This window comes from Python bivittatus, unplaced genomic scaffold (assembly GCF_059951505.1).
Source record: "Python bivittatus isolate LINGU-HERP-01145 unplaced genomic scaffold, Pbiv_v1 ctg000610_np1212, whole genome shotgun sequence".
Taxonomy (NCBI): domain Eukaryota; kingdom Metazoa; phylum Chordata; class Lepidosauria; order Squamata; family Pythonidae; genus Python; species Python bivittatus.
Window position 1 is genome coordinate 8,694,311 of NW_028277088.1, and position 18,125 is coordinate 8,712,435.

At 40.3% G+C, this 18,125-nt stretch overlaps 1 long non-coding RNA gene across 1 annotated transcript in view; it reads left to right on the forward strand.

Moving 5' to 3' along the window:
• LOC112543199 (uncharacterized) overlaps window positions 1–18,125 on the forward strand; it is a 71,372-nt gene that overhangs the window by 20,170 nt on the left and 33,077 nt on the right. The window contains exon 5 of the long non-coding RNA XR_015797907.1: window positions 1,555–6,353. This is a non-coding gene — a long non-coding RNA (uncharacterized LOC112543199). The remainder of the gene's footprint in view (window positions 1–1,554; window positions 6,354–18,125) is intronic.

Consider the following 18,125-nt stretch of genomic DNA (forward strand, 5'->3'; position numbering starts at 1 on the left):
ATTCCTCTGTTCATTCATCACTTGTGCCAGGAGACGCAAGGCAGTGAGATCTTTTTCTTGCTCTTTGATAGTAAATACATGTTAGGTCAGCCCTGATTAATAGTGTAAATTGTTGTGCGGCAATCTGATTAAGTACTTTTTGGCTTGTTGGCAAGGTGGCTGAATTCAGAAGGGTGCTTCCTTTGATGCCCATGTATTATCACTAGCATCATCTTGGAAGAGGCATTCCTGCAAAAGGGGGAATGCAGATTTAAGGAGGTCTGCCCATGTTGAGAATGACAAGGAACACTTTAGTGGCATGGCATTAGGTAGGAAGGCTGAGTGAGATGGCTGTATATAGTCCAACACATCTAGAGGGCCTGAGGTAAAGTAGACACACATTTTTAATGAACTTCCATAATTTTATTATTAGGGTCTATCTTGAAGATAGGCCCTTGATACCTTTCAGATGTTTGGGACAACTCCTATCAATTCCAGCCAGAATAGTCATTGACAAGGGACTGTGTCCAAAACATTTGGAGTGTAGTAAGTAACCTACACTGGGTTGTGTCTTAAGAAGAATTGTGCTGTGTCTTGGACAGTTAAACTAGAATCCTTTTCCTTTGCTAATCCTTACATACTTTTTTGGTCAGAATTATATTGTGGATTTTATCCATCACTGATCAATCACCTCTATCACCACCTTTCCCTCAATGGAAAGCAAAAAAAAAAGAAAGAAAGAAAGAAAGAAAAAGCCACTTTAAAATGCTGAGATCTTTTGTCTTCTTCTAGAAAACTCTTTAGCGGCCTAAAAGGATAAGAAATTCATTAGTTTAAGTCATACAATTCTGCTAGCTCATTAGAGAGCTCTGTGCTTTTCAGTTTGAGGATATCTCCCAGCACTGTCCAGAAGCTGTCAAAGTTACGGATGAAGATATGGGGCCACTTTAACCATCTTATGAGGCAATTTCTTATTTTAAACTGTACAGACCAAAGGGTTCATTAGATTAGCTTAATGAACAGTCATGGGCCTGATGTATAAAATTCCCCATTTCATTAGTGTCTAATTGCATCCAAAATATGCAATTTCCAAATGCAGACACCCTAATAGAAAAATAAAATGTAAATTTTGCTCATAGACAGTAATTAGGTTTTCAGAGTCATGTTCCTAAGTTTGCTTTTATAACCAGGTGGTGCAAATGTTTTTATCTGAATGACAGCTCCAACCAGGGAGGACGCTAAACACACACTTTCTCTCTCATCTCCCAACCCCTAATAAATATTTCTATTTGGACCTGGATGATTATATCTGGAAACCACTATCTTTCTTGTGATGTGGCAAAATACTTGGCAATTTCTTTTCATCTGTGGCATCTAAAAAGTCACTACTTGAAAAAGCACATATTTTATAAAATATGTAAGGGAAAATTGAAAAAAAAGTCCCGCTCATTCTTTGATAGTTTCATGGCTCTGATCAATTTATGCATCGTCTGGAAAGTTCAGAATAGACCAGTCAGATCTAAAATATATTTTGAAGCATCCTCAGCCAAATTTCTAATCTCTGTTTTTTTTCAGGGGAGAAATATGGATGCTGGAGTGGAATTTAGGAGAGATTTTAAGGCTGTGACCCAAGACATTCACTCAGATAACCTTTGCTATCTTTCCTTCAAGTGATAATGTTCAGGTAAAGATGAATGATTGCATTTCATTTCCTCCAAAATATGTGATAGGAGATAAAGCTATACAGAAAGATTTATAAGTTCATTTTTTTTCTTACTGCACAGGAGTTGATATCAAACACAGTGAGATTTTCTCCGTTCCCAAATACAAGTATGAAAACAACCCCTGGAGTACTATTTCAACTTTCTTAGAGAAGATAAACTTTCAGGAATATGTTTCTGGTGGAAAAAAGCTTTAATCAGAATCAAAGTGGTTTCTGGCAATAATAATGTTGCATGGCTAGAGCAGAGCATTTTAATCTTTCTGGAGAAAGACAGGATAGTTTGGATGAAAACTTCTTTTGAGATTGAAATACAACTGGCTGTATTTCATAAAAGAGTATTTAGCAAGTTGCAGGAAGCTTCTTCCCTCTCTTTTCATCTTTCCCATTGATTTGATAGCTCTTCTGTTATTAAAATTACAGTTTCCACGCACCCTTATAAATTTTTGTTCCTTTGTTCTCAACAATGTCATTTCAGGACAAATGCTGTATCACGTGATGCTCAGTATAACATTAGCATCCGAAGAAGAATGCTACTAAAATTGTAATTACTAAAACAGCATATATTAAAGAATTAAAATGACAAGTATTTCAAAAGCACATACCTTATTTGTAAAGGGTTAGGTTTTGCTTAGAAAGAACATGGTTATTGTGGCATTATTGGGCTCCCGGACAATGTAAGGATGCATTTACAATTAAAATGTCAACTAATATATTTTTATATCTCCATTCTCAGCAGCAAAAGAAACAAGAATATTGTTTTTCGTACAAACATGACATTGTAGTCCAAGAGCACTCAACCAACATTGATGAAACAATAAGATTGAATAAGATTGAAGCTCGACTCACCTAAAATAACATGGGGGGATGTCCGTGGCGGGGTCAAAAAAGTCAGGGTAGCAGTCCCCACTGTGCAGCTGAAGCTCTGCCCCTTTTTGACATAGCTTGCAACATGCATGAAAGGGCGGGGCTCCATCTTGACTTTTTCGACATCCCTCCTGACACACAAAATATAATATAGTCTGCACAGTAGTATTCTGATCAGCTTCATTTGTAATAAGAGTAGTTCAACTGTGTTTAAAGGCAATCATCCGTCAATTAAGGAATTGCCTTGCCAACCCCCCTGTCTCCAGTGATATTCCCAGATACAAGCGAGGGGAATCAACCCCTGGTGCTAACAATTTGGAAGCATGAAATATTTGCACGATCTTTTCTTTTTTTAACATCTTGCCTCTTTTAAAGCCTTGCTCAGAATAATTTCAGATATGTGCCAGGCATTCAAGTCTCTTTCCCTGCCATATTAGTGAAAATTCCACTAGCCCATTAGTTAAAAAGTAGGCTTGCGGCCGAATTACCGAAATGATGGTTGACAACATTTCAGGCTGATTTTCAGGCCGGCCTGATTGGTTCTGTAGAATCAGAAAGCTTGATAGCAGGTTGGCTCTTTGGCAGACGTTGCTAGGACTCTCTTGTTGCTAGGATCTGGGTTCTCTCCGAGACCCGCAGAAAACATGTAATGAATTATGGATGGTTGATTTTCTCGGAGAGGACTGAACGGTAATGCAGATGAACTTCAAAGAACCCCGTTTCTCCTGAACTCTGAAAAAAACAACAGAGTTTTAAATTGGGCATTTGCTAGTGCCCGGTCAGGAGAGTAACTCCTGAATACTGACCTTAATTTTTATGCAAAATGAAGGCCAAATCTGTTAGGCATTCAAGAAAAACATCTAGACTTCATCTTGAACTCGCACACCAGTGGCTTTATTTCTAAAATTTACCAGTTTTAACTGTTCCTGCTATTAGGGCCGGTGTAATATGTGGCCAGTGTAAGAATCAGGAATGAAAGAGATCCTCTAGAGAGCAGTGTTATTCTCAGCTGAGATTCCAAGTTTCCCATCTGGTTGCAAACCAATTAGCAGAATATGTACATCCTTGGCATCTTTAGTTGACTGAATTGTGCCCAGACGTGACCCAGGATGTTTGCAGTGCCTGTTTTGATCAATAGCCAAAGACTTAGAAGTAGCTTTTTCCACTGAAGCACTAACTTAAAGGCATTTTAACAACCCACTGAAGTATTCTTCCTGAGCTGTGCAACCTTCACAAAACATCTGCTTCAAGTTTATGGAAATAGAGTTTCCTTCAGTGATTCACTATGTGTAAATCTGTATGTTGGGTTGAGACCTGGTATGTTTCCTGCTGCAGTGACCTGGATTTTAAAACTTCTTTTAATAAAATAAAAATGGAGAGTTGCCATGCTGCAAATCCAAGCACCAGTTTACACCATCTTCTTGTTCCTAAGAATGTATCTGAGCCTCATGTAGACTCAATACATATTTGTAGAAAATAAAAAATGGTGGGTGGCTGAATTTCAGGACTTATTTGAAAATTTGCTGATTTTTGGCCCCAAACTGGTAACTAGAGTATGCAGGAGCAGTACTGGCCATCCCAGGGATTACAGGGTGTAATAGTCTATGGGAATGACCTTGGGAGACAGGAGGAAGAGCTGCAGATTAGACAACAGTCAGATAAAAGGCATCTGAGTCTGCAGAAGAAACAGGGGTGTGGCAATCGTCTCAGAAGGGACCCTCCTTAGTTTTGTGGACTGTAAAGGTGAGGGGGGAGAGATGTACTTTCAGACTTGCAAGATTCTGTTAATATAACCTTACAATAAAGATAGAGCTGGTACTCCTGCGTGTGCATCTTGTCTGGACTACCGCATAAGGCTGACAGGTATGGTGTGGCAGAATCTCATTTTGTTGTTTGTTATCTGTTGTTTTATGACAAGCCATGTCCAATATGGCAGTCAATCTCAATGCATCCAATTTGTAAGAGTGTTCAGGTTACTTGTTCCTTGAGGAAACATTGAACCCAAAGAGGTCAGATATTTTCGGGGACATATAGCCTCCTCAGAGATAGGAATGATCACCAGTGCTTCTCCATCTCGTTTGAAGGCCCTCATTGTCTGTTGTCCTAGTCCAGCATTTGGCAGGTGGGGATCCTACTACCTGCATGGAAATTAGGGGCCAGATTTGGAAAGGGATTTAGCAGCACCATAAACATTCTTCCTCGGAAAGTACGTTTGCTAAACATAAACTGAAGCACCAGGAGAAAGGACTATTTAGAGCTTATCCTTAAATGTCATAGGAAGCCAACAAAAGGACCTGCTTCAGTGTAATTGGATATTATGATTCACAGAATGATTTTTAAATATAGATGTAAATGTATAGAGATATAAATGATGTAGATGTAGAGGATATAATTACAGATATAACGTTCATTTGTTCCTTTTTATTTTGGACTTTGCTAATTTAAGGTATAAAATATAGGATTAATTTCAGGATTACCAAGTGCTTCTATCACCTAGAGACAACCTATGCTATTAAAATTATTAATATAAGCTTTATATTTACTATAAAACACTCTACAGATTAAGTTCTATAAAACTAAAATGTGTCAGTGAATCAGCCAATGAATTCAGGATCTGTAAGGTGCTATAAAATATATACCATAAAATACCTATAAGGGTACAATGGATAACATTAGAAATTATAAATAAATAAATAATGAAATTAAAATTATAAATCTATTGTTGTAAAGTGTATAAAACAGCATATATACAGGCACGCACACACACACACACACATACATATACCTAAGCCAACACACACACACACACAGAGACTCAGATCTTGCTTACAATACAGCCTATTCAAATTTGTTCCAGAAACACGGAAAAATACAGTATTCTGAATTCTGAACTCCACTACCCATTAATGCTTGTGACATTCGTATGGCAGGCAAGACAGACTCTGTGTTGCTAGCAGCAAAACAAAGACAGCTAGAGGTGAATTCTAGCATTGAGCAAAAAATACAGTGCACAACCTCTGACAGGTATTGTGCTTATTAGATAAGTGCAACTAGAGAGTGTTTATAAATATCTCCGGTATTTATACACAAATAATATTGTTCATTCACTCACACTGGACATAATAGCTTTGTACACAATCTGGCTAAGATGCCTACTGGGCCCAGCAGATCAGGGTTTTAAAACTCCTTTTATGTAGGCACCGCATGATTAGAAATCAAAATTGCTAGTATTGTTTCTTAAGACGCCCATGTTATTAATCTTGAGAGATGCTCCAGGTGTCACCTACGAAACTGCTTGGAGCCGTGGATGCTACCAACTGTTATCCACAAATCTTCTCCATGATGAGAAGCAGTGGGCCCTGTAGCAGGTCTCTGATAAATGTCTGGGATCTGGGTACAGCGAGAGAAAGGTAAAACAGATCTTCATCAAGAAAGACGCAGCGTGGACAGCTATTGTCTGGTCTCTATGGGCAATATTATCCACCTTTAAGTTAGGCCGGGTCTCAGCTGCACACATTGGCCCACGGGGAGAAAAGTGCCCCGTCAACCCAATGGATTTATGAACACGATAATATTGTCTCTTGAAACATTTATAAAATGACGCCACATAAAACTGAACTGGGGTATAAGCCAAACTGACTTGACACATTGCTCTACTGTATGGGGTCTTTTTTTAGACGATGATCAGATTTTCCAAATTCAGAGAGATCACCAACGGAAAGATCTGGATAGATGCGTTACTCCAGTCTGGAAACACACATCAACATCGATCTGTTTTATCTCATAGGTAATATATCTAAGATGCTAATTGTAATTCATTTAGCAGCAATGCAACTTTGGTTACATGTGATTTCAATATAGGGTTGTTTTCTCCCGACTACATAATTCTGTTGCTTCCCTCCTTTCAAGCCACTATAGCTTAACATTCCTTTTGGAAGGATTTTCAAACAATTCCTTGGCTCTAGTTCGAAGACTGGCAAGCACATCACAAGTTGTGTATTAAATTGGGTATCTTGAAAATGTTCTCCTGCCCCTTCTTCCTGTTATGCCCTTAGTACAACCTCAGCATTGTTAAACCTTTGAGTAGTGCAGAACATTCTCTTTGCAGATGCAACCGAGACATTCGAGGATTGTCTTAAGCACGGGGCCAACTACTGTATCAACTGAATCATGACTCTCCTTTGCTGGATCAGAACCCCCATCCAGAAGTGCCTTAAACACTGGTCATGTGGAACTGATTTTTGAGTAATATCATTGCTTAATACACTACTAACGCTGCTGTCATTTTTGATACAGAGGAAGAATCCTTGAAATCTGCTGATCAGCTGTGCATGTTGGACTGGACATTTTAGCATTGGTCTCTGTTTTAGCTATATTTGATTATAAATATTAAATATTTTGATTGTGCAATCATGCATTTTTCTTTATTCAGGTTTATTTTCCTGTCTTAACATCTATCTTGCATTACCTTCATCTAATCAACTACCCATTACCATCTATATGTTAAGCTGCCTTAATACAAATTTTGGTACAGAGACAATATATAATTTAACCCATATATTTCTGGCTTTGGGGAGCAAGAAAGAATTACAAAGGTCAATTGGATCATCCTTTGCTTTACTTCCTCCAGCTGAAAGATTCCCAACTGACAATCTATTTCCCCACTCCCACCCCACTGTCAATCAAAAATGTTTTCTTGGATCTGCTTTTTAAATATCACAAAATTATTTATTTATTTTATTTTATTTTTTAAAATTTCACTTTATGTTTTGCCTTTCTACACAGAAGGCTCTGGGACCAAACATATTATTGTTCATTTCAGCACTTGGGCTAAAAAGTCATATTGGTCCAAGATGTGCCCTGAGACATGTTCAACTTCTGCTCCTATAATGTTCACCAGCAGCATGGCTTTCATTGGCTGGGAGAGCTGGGAGTTTTGTAGGGCGCCAGGTTGGAGACGTTTGGCAGTATTATTTCTGTACTGTCCCCTGATTACTAATGGCAATTCTCATGGCAAGGAGGTTTAAATAGTATACACCATTTCCCCGTACAAAATGACTTCTCTTCTGCTGCTTGTGCATAGTATTTCAAGTTAAAACTTTAGCTGTCCTCAAAGATCACCAGCCTCTTCAATTCTCCCCCTCTTAATTGATAATTTTCTCATGAAGTTTAGCTCAGGACTGTTGTCTCTTTCCTTCAGAAGTCTTTGGCCTACACTAGGCCCATATCAGGAAGGACAAGATGGGTGGACTGGTACCATCTCATAAGCTTCTGATAACTACTACGCAAGAAGTATAAATAACATATATTTGCTACTCCAACACCTGGAGAAAGGAGGAGAGATGTACCCCAGGGATGATACTTAGATGAAATATCCTTGGCAATCATTCAAACATTCGTCTTTCATCCAAACTACTGATAAGGTGCTCCATCAAACCATCTCCAGGTGTTATTTACACTCCCTATATTTTGTAAAGGTATTAAAAAATGACACGCCAAGTATTGCGAGCCTTAGTACAGACCTACCTGGGAAAGTTGCTATACATTAGCATAGTGTTTTTCAAACTTGGCAACTTTAAGATGTGTGAACTTCAATTCCCAGAATTCCCCAACCAGCACTCCTTTGTTGAATGTCTTGTCTTACTGACTTGTCTGTGGATATTCCCTGTCTATATTATGCTTTGCTGTTGGAGTTACTCTTTTGTAATGCTTTGCTTCATAAACCCTTTCAGCTTTTACCTCATTTGTGCTTTTTTCTTTTTTTTTGAACCCATGAACCTCCTGTCCACATCTTAGCGGGCAAAATATTCCACATGCTTCACTTCCTTCTGAACTTTATTCTCAGTTCCTTGGAATCTTGGTGCGTATGGATTAATTTTTGGAGAGTATTGCTTTAAATAGACAACCTCAGCCTTAAAATACATCAAATTAGCAGCAGACTGACATTCTGAATCTGTTTCCAGAAAATGAGTTAAATTAACTTTGGACTACATATTTAAAGTAGTCACGGGGCTTAGACATGGTAGAACATGTGTATCAAAGTTTGCCACATGAAATTTCAGTTCAGCAGTCTTCTACTTGCTATTCAAATTACATTTAGCTAGCAGGATTACATTTACCAAGCACTCAATGTCTTTTCCTGAGTGTGTTTCTAATGCCATTTTGAACATTGGGCTGATACAGCTTGCAAACTACAAAGCTGTGTAATCGTTCCCCAGATAACTGTTTTAAAATTCACTGTGATTATTTGAAAAGATCTGCTCCTGTGTCTTATTTTTTGGACCTGAAAAATTCAGCATACAATGAAGAACTCAAATGGAATTTGCTTCTTGTATGTTAATTATTCCTGTTTTCAACTTTTCTTGCATACTTTCTTATAGCTGGAGAACAATACACGTACAGCTGTTATATTTTTTGATTGTAGACTTACTGACTTGTTCTACTCCCAGGTGAATTTTACAAAGGCTTCAGATGTTGACATGAGAGGAGGGAAATAAAATGGAAGCCTTGTTTCCTGTTTTACTCTTCCTGCAGTATCAAAAATGAGGGTTTGTTCAGCTTCTTCATTTAGACCTGCCTGAGCTCCGTGTGAGATGAGCTTGTACATTTTGCTGTAGGCGTTATCTTCACATTTATTTCTGTGATGAACAGATGATATCTACTGGGCCATGTAATCTACCACTGATCCATTATTTTATGACTGCAACCTCCTTTTGCCTCTGAAGAAAATAATAAAACATGTCCTCTTGAATTGGATCTAAGGTTGAGCTAAACCAGCATTCTATTGCTGCCCTGATCAACCTCAGTTTTTCAGGCTAATTTCTTGTTTACAGCTATTTTTTCAGTTTCTCAGGCTAATTTGCCATGAAGGAGTCTACACGTTGAGCGTTTTCCCCTCAGTATGGATGGGCCAAATATTATCTAGCGAAACTGGTATAATGATGTTGTCACCTTTTGGAAAATATGGGAACCATTCTCCCCATCCATTTGGTGGAGTTGTCAACTTCCTTAAATTGAGGAACAGTTCATTATATCTTGGACACGTTCAATTTTCCCCCTGCAGGAGATATGAAAGGTTGCCCTGAGGGTGAAAGTGGAGAGGCGTGTCCCAATATGAATCCTTGGTAGTAAGAAATAGATATGAAATAATAATAATAAAAAGGCTAAAAAGATCCTTGTAAGGTGATGAGCTGTGGAAGCAGCTTTACTGGAAATTGTTAACAAAGCAATTTATCAGTATTGCTTTTTTTTGAGATAGATAATTGGCAGAAGGCTTTCTATTACCGTGGTGGTATTTGAATTTGTAAGCAAACTTTTTTTTTTTTTTTTAAGTGCCTTCTAACTGGTGAGATTAAAAGTTCCATAAGTTCATGATTCTTTTTCCAGAAAAATCCCTGAATAACAAGTCTGACATGAAGGTAAAGTACATGATTCATATATGACTCATATATCAAATTTATCTTCTTTCCAAATATGTCCAACATAATATGCTTAGAGCTAAACTGAAAACTACCAAAAAACAGTACTAAATACTGGAAACCTAAATTCATAGATGCCACTATTATCAAATTATCCATAAAAAGAGGATTTGACTTAACCCATGTCGTTTCATTTGAACAGAAAAATTTTTGGGGTAGGAAAGTAGATTTGTAAACAGCAGGAAGAACATTGAGATGTTTTTTGTGTTGCAGGTTATGGAACGTTGGCCAAATCTAACTGCTGAGTTAGAAGGAAATCTTGGTAGGAATTCTTATATCAGAGGTGCCAGCTTTTCTGTACATTTAAATCATTTTCTGAGCCTGTCTCAACTGGGAGATGGATCCAGTGCTGAAATGGCCTTAGACCAAAGGAAGTCCTTTCTTAATGACCACAATAGAGTCCAGAAAATTGGTGGTTAAGCAGGATGGTTGTTAAGCAAATCGGACCCAATTTTATGGCCCTTTTTGTGATGGTTGTTAAGTGAATCACCATGGTTGTTAAGTGAATCACACGGTCCAGCTTCCCCCCATTAACTTTGCTTGTCAGAAGCCCCCAGGAAGGTCACAAATGGTGATCACGTGATCCCAGGACACTGCAGCTGTCATAAGTGCGAGCTGGTTGCCAAGCGCTCAAATTGTGATCATGTGACCGTGGGGCTCTTGCAATGGTTGTAAGTGTGAGGACTGGTTGAAAGTCACTTTTTTTAGCACCATTGTAACTTTGAACGGTCACTAAAGGAATGGTTATTAAGCAAGGACTTCCTATACCAATTCAATTACTTGATCTGCATAATCAAAAGATAAGCTTTCAGAAAGTCAGTTCCTTTGGCTGAGGAAACGGACTACAGCAAGGGGATGCAACTTGGAAAGCAAAACCACGTAGTCTTTCTTCACTTGCTCCTAACCATGGTACAAACCAGCAGTGTTATCATGATCACCACCTTGACGTTTTTTAACATATGCACATGTGTCAATGTGGTGGCAAATATTTTTTCTGCTCTATCCCTTGATGTTTCTTTGTCTCATCCCCAGCCTATGAGTAAAATAACCTTGAGCTATTCTTAGCTGCCATGGTCTTTAAAATCTGTAACATGATGCCCATACAATGGAGACAAAGTCAGATGGCCAGTGGGGGTGGTGCCAGAGACACAATCATTGGCTGTTTCGGGCAGGCTTCCTCCTCTCCGGAGCCTGGATTTTATGCCTTCTTCTTCCATCATGCTCAATGGGGTTGACTGCAATGTCAACGCTCACTTGGGATGGAAAGTGGGAATGACCTTGGGAGATGGGAGGAAGAGCTGCAGACAGACAACTGGCACGTAAAAGATGTCTCAGCCCACAGAAGGGGGGATGGCGTGGGAAACGTTTCAGAAGGGACCCTCCCTAGCTTTGCAGGGAGTAAAAGGAGAGGAGGGGAGAAATACTTTCAGTCTTGCAAGGTGCTGTTAATGTACCCTTACAATAAAGAGAGAGCTAGTAGTCCTCGTTGTGCTTCTTGTCTGGACTACCTCGCAGGGCTAACACTTCAGGCAGCTGCTATCCCCAGATGCTGAGTTTTATTTCATGCCAAACAGCATTCAGGTAATTACAGGAAATCCTAACCAAAAAATGTTGCCGAAAGGGTTTATTTTCATTAAAATAATGAAAAGGAGGGCAGGGAGCCTGATGGGAAAATGACTCAGGCACATCGGTACCCCTAAAGACAAGGTTGCCTACTCTGCCCTGGAGGGGAAGTCGAGCTCCGTAACATGCAAGAAGGAAAGGACAGGATCACACTGTGCTGCCAATATTATTCCAGGGAATCACACTGTGCTCTGTGGCACTCAGCCAGGGCTCGAGCAATTTCAGTATAAATTAGTGATAATTTATTCTATATAGATTAAAGCCAAGAGGATATATTGGGTTTACTTTTCAATATGTGTGGGGAAAAAAATGGAATCTGTCTCGAAGTAGATTTCACATGCAAAAAAAGAGACCTTTCTGATGACAAGAAAAAGAGTTCCTCCTTCATCGGCAGCCCCTGCCTGTCAGGGAGCAGGTTCACAGCTTGGGCTCCTTCAGGACTCAGGCCTTCTGCTGGGTCAGCAGGTGAAGCCGTTACCAGAGGGGCCAATGCTGTACTCGGGCTGGTGTGCCAGATGCAGCCTTAGCTGGGACAGGAGGACCTGTCTCATGCCTTTATCACCACCCGGTTAGATGACTGTAATGTGCTCTACTTGGGGCTGTCCTTAAAGAGTATCTGGAAACTATAGTTGGTCCCCAATGCACCAGCCTGCATCCTTTTGGGCTCCTGATGTTGGGAGAAGGTTGGGCCAGTTTTGCAGACCCCACGTTGGTTGTCAGTTGGTTTTTGGGTCCAATTTAAGGAACTGGTGTTGACCTATTAAGCCCTCATGGCTTGGAGCCCAGGTGTCTACAACACCACCTTCTCCCATCAGTGTCAGCCTGACCAGTTCAATCTATCAGGGAGAAGCTGCTGCCAGTCCTGCAGCTGAGGAGGTTCAGGGGACCGGGGCGAGGCGGTGCTGCTCTTCTGTAGCAGCACCAACCTCATGGAAAGGCCACTCCCTGGAGATCAGGCGTGTTCCCTCTTTGGGGTCCGTGGGAAGCTGTTACAAACTGAATTGTTTCAGAAAGCTTTCCCCTGATGTGAATCTTGCCATTTTTATTTATCTTATTTGCAGTTTCTGTTGTATCCTGTATGGTTTTATCTTTATTTTGTTTAGAATTGTTTTTATTCCTACCATGGATGTTTTAGCTTGTACCTTTTCTAGGTAAACCACCGAGAGTCTCTTTGGATTTTGGAGGCATAGAAATATGTTTAATAAAGAAAGAAAAAGATTGTGAGGAGCTCCCTCAAGGATGGCTCTGAAGCAAGGCATAAAACAGCAAAGGCAGCAGAGTGTCTGCAGGATATGGTTAAAAAAGTCAAGATGGTTGCCACAACAATGCGATCTAAACTTCATCTGCTTTTTAAGTTTGTTGCACCACTGTGGTGGCCATCTTGACTTTTTTGACCACACCCCGCAGACATGCCTGAGATGCAGTTTAATGTTAGCAACTATGAAGCAGTAGACTCTGAGGCAATCCATCCCTTAATTTCATGTATTCACTAGTGTTGGGTGACTGACCAGAAAAGATTCTTTGAATTTTGGTGGATGGCTTAACAAAAAGTCCAGCCGGTGAGCAGCAGGTGAATTCCATGTGAGGGATCATGATGAAATGGATTAAAAATAAATCCTTGTACAGTTCAAACTATCTTTGATTGAAAACTTGTGTTAGAACTCGAAAGAAACAAGGAATGACAACCGCTGAGCCAGAAAAACGGTGGTTTTTGTTCGTTTTCAGCTTGGAGAGAAAACAAGGAAGGAGAATAGAGGTATTTATTTATGTTAGACTTGTGTCCTGGAGTCTCCTCTCCCCCTGCCTCATTTTTCTCCACAACACCAACTACCCTTTGAGGTAGGTTGGGCTTAGAGAGTGACTGGCCTGCAATAAGCTTTTGTGGCTGAAGGCGGGTTTGGATTTTCTAGAATTTATAGAATATACAAAGGTAGAGAGAGTAGATTTGTTTCTATTATCTCGGAATATAGATCCATACATCTAGTGATGAGAGATTCCGAACATGCCAAAGATGGTGATGGCGTCCTGTATGTTCCTTTGAAAGAGGATCAGATGAATGGTTGATAGTTGTATTTCTCCACCCGGTTTTGAATGTTGGGGCAGGATGAGAGTTACAGTCTTCTTGTAGGTATCTGGTTATCCATTCATGATCAATGGATATTGAAGAGTCTTTCGTTTTGATTCAGAAGAGACCTTAACTATTGTTATTCGTGCTCTTGGTTTTTGATGATTTTTTGTTGATGATGGTGAATGTGATGACATCCAATCCTTCTCTAAGGCCTCAGGCATCCAAATGCATTGCTCCCAATGTTTGTACGGAAGATGTCTATGAATATGTAATGATCAGTAGGCTTTATGGGCAGATGAAACAAAGATGCATTACTCAGTACTGTCAAAGTGTACTGTGCTTTACTTGCTCTAGTGGCAGAGATTTAATTTGCTCGATAATTAATTAACCTTAGCTGGACCGCAGATTATCAAAGGATGGAATCTACAGCTTATAATTGCAGCTAAGTCATAATTTGTTGCTTCAGAAACAGAGAAGCTCAAAATTAGACGGCTCCACCTTGTGCCACTGGTGGGCTAGCAATAGCTTAATCAGGATATAATGGAGGAATGGTTTTACAAAGTCCAAGGTCCCTTAGTTTCCTATACAAACAGACCACCCTGCAGGATCCCTGTAAAGAGTAGAGGGCTGGGTTTCACCTCCATCAGATACTGCTTCTAAGCTCAAGGCTTTCTTTAAGATGTCATGGCTACTGATTCCCTGATGATTGATTGAATGATTGATTGATTGCTTATGTGTCATCAAGTTGTTTTTGATTCCTAGCAACCACATAGATAGATCTTCTCCATAACAGTCTGTCTCTAACCTGGTCTTTCAGGTCTCCCAATGGTGCACTCATCTCTACTGTAACTGAGTCCATCCACCTTGCTGCTTGTCATCTTCTTCTTCTCTTTCCTTCCACCTTTCCCAATTTACAGAGACAGCTGGGGGAGCTTGGTTTTACCAAGAAAACCACATGGATTTACTGATGAGTGGCACTGATATGGATAGGAATGTGAGGAAGGATGGAAGCAGGAGATAATTGTCCTTTGTAAATTCCTGTCTCTCCAGATTCAAAATCAAAGCTGCCTCTGCATTTTTATGACCCAGGTGGGAATTGCTTTCTTAGTTACGTTTCTATGCATGGATTCTCTATATATGGATCAGACCCTCCCTCCAAACTGATGCCATTCAGATATGTTGGGTGGGAATTTATAAATGGTCATTGGCTGGGAATTCTGGGATGTTACAAGGGCATGAATTTTGATAATTCTGACACAGTACATGAAAAAAAGTTAACACCAATGGTAAATCACAAAACACCTCCCCTCCCCCAACATTTGGACAATAAAACAGATTTTTCAAAGTATTTTTGGAAACACAAAGATGCTTCAGGTGCAGTTGAAGAGGTCATGTCGTAGATTTTTAAAGATTCTTTTCTGTGGCCCTATTCTCAAATGAGTACATTCCTTTAATATTTTAAAAAATGAAACAATTTGTTGCAAAGCCATTCTCAATTCCAGGTTGAAATCTTAGGTTTTGATTTCTTTCATGATTGTATTTTATTTCAGGACTGAGTGGGTAGATGACGTTTTTGAACAACCTGCAATTATACACTGTCACAGGTGACGGTATTACAGAGAAATAAACATGTTGCTGGTATCAGAGGGGATATTTTTAACAAATAGCTTCTTTAAAGGGTCATATTGGCATCCTTTGTGGAAATCTTCTTGGAAGGTTCCCAGAACAGGAAGGCAAGAAGAACCACCAACAGCTGGAAACTCCAGCTTGAAGAGAAGTAGAACTATATGCTTGACATGAATGGGGATGGTAGGGATGGATGAATAAGGTTAAACTCAGTTTAACTAGGCTAGCAATTTTAATATGTTTCTAACTTCAGAGATTTTCCACACTGATTTATCTGCCCAAGCATTGTAGAAGATCATGTGGCATATTCTAGGATGTTTGGCTGACTCACACATAATAATAATTTTGTATGCTGCCCAGACTCCATTGGAGTTGGGTGGTGAATCAATCAATCAATCAATCAATCAATCAATCAATCAATCAATCAAATTAGAGTCCCATGTATTGCCCCCTCCCCTGGGTGAATTGAAAGTGCCCCCAAGAGTACAGCAACACTCTTATGTCACTGCATATTGCAGAGAAAGATTAATGATGGTGGAAATGAGCTTCTAAGGCAGCTGAGGATAATCTTCATAATCATCCAAAGAGTTTCAGACTGCCCAGGGATGCCATTTGAATTTCTGCCATTGAGTGGAGTCAGCCCTTGGTGGGATCTTGAGAGATTGACCTGGCTCTCTCTATATCTTGGTCTAGGACTTTATGATCAAGAACAGGAAGGCAGATTCCAATGAATTGCTAGGAAACAACTTTGTAACAGTGTTCAAACTGAGGCTAGATAGCCATCCGTGGGGATGCTTGAATCTGGCTTCTTGTATGGAGCAAGGATTGGACTTGAAGGTCCTTTCCAGGTCTGGTTCTATGACCACAGAAGGATTTTTTAAATGTGATCATTATTTCAGCTGGATTTTGTGTTCATCAGTTTACTCTGCTGTTGAAGGCACTATCTAGAGTGGTCTTCCCCAAACTGGGAAGTGAATTTGAGTGCTGGAGTCGTAACCCTAGTGGGAGCCTCAGCTTGGGCAAAGCTGTGTTCTCTCAGATGGAAGAGATTTGAACCAGGCTTTGCCATCAACTAGACTGCTGGCATTTGATAGACTTCTTTGCTTTTATAGATGCTTCTCTGGATCGCCTTGGGGTTGACCTAATGCAGTGTTGTCCAAACTTGGCCACTTTAAGATGAGTGGACTTCAGCTCCCAGAATTCCCCAGCCAGCATGGCTGGCTGGGGAATTCTGGGAGCTGAAGTCCACTCATCTTAAAGTGGCCAAGTTTGGACAACACTGACCTAATGGGACACAAAGGCTGGGTTCCTTCAAGCAGCATTTGCCTATGGTGGAAAGCATTCTGTACTGTCCCTATTTTGCCTTTTTGGTGGGCAGAGTAGGGCTTTATGACTTTGTTCATATCTTTATAAACACCACTTTGGTCTAGCGATTTGCTCCCATTTCCTCCCCTCCAGAAAAAATGAATTCCTGAATTTGTTCAGAAATGTGACGTTGATACTGCTTCCCCGTCCCGCCCATCTGTTGTTCCTGGGCTCATCACATTATGCTGGCTTCCCTTCCCAACCTCCTCTCAGCCGCCTGGTTCATCTCTTTCAATTGTGAGGGTTTCACCGTCTGACAATAACGCCACCTACACAGTTCAGCAGGAATGAGAAAAAGGTGAATTGTGCAAGAAGGCTTACGCTCTCCAACAGCCGCTGCTAAAAAGCCATATTTTGGAAGACTGGGGAAGGTTAGGGCTAATTACTAAGGGAATTTTCGTTTTCTTTCTTTCTTTCTTTCTTTCTTTCTTTCTTTCTTTCTTTCTTTCTTTCTTTCTTTCTTTCTTTCTTTCTTTCTTTCTTTCTTTCTTTCTTTCGCCACCATGTGGCTAATGGAGATCACAGAAACAGGTCGGAGGAAAGGTGGTGTACTGTGGAACTGTTTGCACTTTCCAGCAGCAAGCCCTCTCATAGCACCGAGTTGTTGTTATTTTGCACAAATAGGGATTTCTGTGTGTGTGTGTGTGTCAGAGAGAGAGAAAGCACAAGACAAAAGCTTAAAGTCCCCCGCCCCCCTTCTCTTTACGCTCGGTTTTGAAAACTTTGTCTCAGACATCAGATAAAAGATGGTACAAAATGGCCTCTTTTCTTTCTCTCTTCTGTATTGATCCTCTTCCCTTTCCTAAGGGTAACATTTAAGAAAGTGATTGACTGTGCTTTAGAAGCCTTACAAAGCAGCAGAGCCAAACAACCGTTTGTTCGTGGACTCTTAGAGAATTCCCCTCCTTTCCTGCTCTTTCTGAAACGATCCCCTTTCTTTGCTAACTGTCCCCACTGGAGGACTTCTCCCCACACCCATTTCATGGGCTGCCACTCCATGGTACTCCCCCCTCTCCCCCGCATTTTAGGCTCTTATTGTTCCTTTTCTCGCTGGCTGTTGTCTTCCTGCAACCCTGTGCTGTTATCAGCACCACCTGATCTTTGCTTACATCTCTGTTACGGGGACAAAAAAGGTTGCTAAAGAAAAGAAGAGAGAGAGGAATCCCCAGATCAGGCGGGAGCAGACAGAATCTCAGGAAGGGGAAATAAAGGGCTGCTAATGAATTCATCTTCTGCATTTTGCTAACGTCCCATGCATGACTGTTTCTCACCAAAACACACAGGGAGCTGCACTGGTTGACTTTTTAAGAAATACTAATTTCATCTAGACCTATATATTTTCCCTGGTCTCCAAGGGGATCCCAGGACTTGGGAAGGATGGGTTTGATGGTGCCTGAAA